The 3,673-nt window shown below is 29.0% G+C and overlaps 2 long non-coding RNA genes across 2 annotated transcripts; both read left to right on the top strand.

Moving 5' to 3' along the window:
• Positions 1-539: 539 nt before the first annotated feature.
• On the top strand, positions 540-1,671 carry LOC127732490 (uncharacterized). The gene is made up of 3 exons (XR_007996276.1): positions 540-609; positions 1,071-1,133; positions 1,643-1,671. It is a non-coding gene; the product is annotated as an uncharacterized LOC127732490 (long non-coding RNA).
• Positions 1,672-1,673: 2 nt separating this feature from the next.
• On the top strand, positions 1,674-3,381 carry LOC127732491 (uncharacterized). Its single transcript, XR_007996277.1, has 3 exons — positions 1,674-1,705; positions 2,539-2,663; positions 2,978-3,381. It is a non-coding gene; the product is annotated as an uncharacterized LOC127732491 (long non-coding RNA).
• Positions 3,382-3,673: the final 292 nt, after the last annotated feature.

Below are 3,673 nucleotides of genomic sequence, written 5' to 3' on the forward strand. Positions count from 1 at the left end.
TATTTGCAACATATGTCAAAAAAGAATAAAATCCTATTCTACTGTATTGTAAGGTAAGGTAAAGATGGACCAATAAAACCCAAAAGAGAAAACCAATAGCCTAACTTACTTATGCTAAATCAGTTAACAATGTTAGTATGACAAACAGCAAATGACAACTGCTAACTTTAAATAACTGGACTTTGGCACTGGCACATGGAGAATTTGGCAAATGCTCACGTAATCTGGGACTGGTGTAACAGCATAATAAGCAATTACAAAATTCATATGGAAGGGATTTGCAACATCATAATTTGGCAGGAAACAAAAAACAGCTAACAAATAGTTATAATACAAAAAGAACTGATCTATTCTAACAGTTACGGTGATCTTCAATATAAAACATCTGTACTTAAATTTAGAGTGAATATTTGATTGAGGATAAAATAAATTGAAATTTAAGAAACACCTTGTTATTTTTTTATACTCAATATGACTGAAGAACAAGTTTTTCTTTTTAGAATAGGTTGTTTAGAAAGGCTTCATTTTTTTCAGATCCACATCAACATCATTAACAGATGAAGTACCAGTCTCTGGTAATAATGAAGATGATACTTTGGTATTTAGTCAGTAATTTTTTTGTAGATTTTTGTCTTGAGGAAGATAAAGTTTGAAAAAGTTTAGCATTCCTAAAACGAAAGGAGTCCTAAAAGTACATAAGAAAAATATTTAGTTAATTTACACAAAAAATATTACAGATTATACCAGGATAATCAAACTGCCATATGGTGTTACTCTTAAAGTTGTTACATTGTATTAGGAAATGCAAATAGCAACAGACAGTTATGTTGTTATGGCATTTCAATTAAAATACAGCAGGGATTTACAATATAAACAACCTTGCAATTGCATACTCTAGATGGATTATTATTATTGCCTTGCTGTATATCTTTATTCTCAACAAACCATATACATATGTATAGAGAAGAGACGGGCAGATATTTGAGCTTGCAATGAGACTGGTTTTTCTTTTTGATAAATTATGTTTAACAATTAAAAGAAAAATCTTTACTTTATATGTATATTTTCAGTTTAGATGCAAGCATTGTACATCATGGAAATGTCAATGTTAAAAAGACTGTAGGGTTAAGCGAGTAAGTAATTTTTTATCCATAGATTTGCAAGCAACTTTTCTGGATGTTTTGATTTATCAGAAAATTTTTTGCATTTAACCAATTATGATCTTGTATGCTTTTATAAAATAAGATATATTTACAAAATTATGACTTGTTACTGCTTGATTTTTCTAAACAGTACAACAAAATTAATGCATTTTCTACATGTAGAACCATGTTCACTGCAAATTATTTATACCATTTATGAAACCTAATTTTCTATAATAATGATTTGGCCTTAATTACTAAAAAATGGTTGCCCTATTTAGTGTATCTTAAATATGCTTAAAATACAACTATAAATGTGTGGATATGCTACTTTCTGTTATAAAGTTAAACATATGCTTAAATGCTTTTTGTCTCTTCTTGTAATTTCAAGGAATGTCGAGCCTTATTTCAAAGATAAATTTTTCTGATTTTTTTTATTTGTTGACTATTATTTTCAAGTGTGACGTCACCATAAATAAAATCTACTTATTAATCAACAGAGAACATGGTTATAGCAAGACACCAATTATAAGAAGATCATCTGCTTGTATCGATGCAAATGAGTAAGTTACCTGTTACATTTGATACTGCTAATCTTGTGAGTTTATAACCTATAGTTACGGAATTTGAAATTATAGTCTCATCTAGCATGATTTGTTCAAAAAGGGGATGTTAACTGAAGTATAAAGAGAGAGAGTAGAATAATAATTCAAATGTTAAAAAAAAAAAACGCACTTTAGCGAAAATAGAACGAGAAAAAGACAACCATTTAAAGTAAAACATTACACTGAAAACCAAACATCCAGCAACAGAAATCCTGGCAGCAACTGAAATCTATGGTAACTGATGTGTTGCTAATAGAAGTAAAAATCTGATGACAGTCAGCTCCTCCATCCAATTTTTCTTACAAGAAAAAATCAGTAATCAGAAGGACGAAATATTTTCCATAAGAATGTTGATTGTATGTTGAAAAACATGTCCTCTAAACAGGCTAAACATAACAAATAATTAAAATTTTTTTTTTTACAGTTTCAGTAAAGTTCTTTGTTCAAATCAGAATGGTTTCATAAATCTTCCAAGAATGAAAAGGTTTCATTTCTATTAGAGCTATTTTCCTAATGCATGTAGTTTAAAGGTTTGGTTTGCTTGCTGGCTAATTTGTTTGTATAAATTTTTGCACAAGCATCCTATGGCATTATACAAACTAAAGCCCAAACGATCTACTGATTGCAATTGTAAAACTTATTGATAATGTTCGAGGAAACAGTTATTCAAACAAAGCAAGCCAAACCTTTGAACTACATGAGTTAGGAAAATAGCTCTAAAGTTTTTAAAAAAATTTCAATTTCTCATGTTTATATTTTTTATAGACTTTATTTTGGTTTAATTTAACTAGTAAAAGAGAAGAACATGCCTACAGCAGGTCCAAACCCCCCTCTTGTAGGGAACTATTTCAAGAAAGTGTATTGGACTCTTTTGTTGAAAACATCAGAATAAATGACAAAAACCAGCCAGAACCAGGTATTTGGACACTTATTAACCTAGTGGATAGCATATGAATTTAGAACATTTTACATTTACAGGATTTTTTTGAATACTTTTTTGTCAACAAATTTTTATGCTTAAGAAATGTTCATGTTGTACTTCAAATATTATGTCAAAACTACATTTACAAAATTAAACTGCCTGCATGATATTTATTCACTATTGACTTTCTCATACTAAATGAAATAAAGACTATTGGTAATTAACACAAAAAAGAGGTACATTAATTGAGACAATGCAAGATTTGGAAAGGAATTGTAATGCTTTTATTTGCAATGATTAAATTTTAGATGATATAAGAGTAAGTGACGTTTTTATAATGCAAAGAGCAAGATCATTAATAAACCAGGAAATTAAAAATGTAAGCACTAAAAGAATGGGAGAACAAAGTCTGCTACTAACCAGGAAGAAAATGGAGCATTTATCCGAAGATTCAAGTAAATTGTGCGATTCCATTATAGAGGAAATGAAAAACAGGTATCAATATGAATTACGATATACCAGGTATCCTGTTCTGAGCATTCCTATTGAGCATGTTGGAAAAATACTTTTTTGTTTAAAAACATTTTTCCAAGTATCAATTTAAAAATTTCAATCTTCAAATTTTTCGATTATACTATAAAAAAATGAAGTGCTGTAAGTGTTGAAATTTTTCAGAAAAAAAACCTTCCATCACCAAGGGGAGATTACTATATTGAATTCAGTAGGACACAATTTGTGTTTCTAGAATTTTTTAGAATATAATCATAGTAACTGTTTTAAATTAACAATGTTCAATAATGTAATCACTTATCAATATAATCATGTACATGTTTTAATTATTGTATGATATAGGACACCATTTTTTTTGGAAATAATGCTGTCTGCATTTGATGAAAAACATCTACAAGGGCAAAAAAGTCGAATAACTGGATCATTGGCTATAGTATACAGCATTCTTATGTTTGCAAGAAATGCAGAAATGAGTGCAGTCCAACGGATGATGA

Source organism: Mytilus californianus, unplaced genomic scaffold, assembly GCF_021869535.1.
Source record: "Mytilus californianus isolate M0D057914Y unplaced genomic scaffold, xbMytCali1.0.p SCAF_25, whole genome shotgun sequence".
NCBI lineage: Eukaryota > Metazoa > Mollusca > Bivalvia > Mytilida > Mytilidae > Mytilus > Mytilus californianus.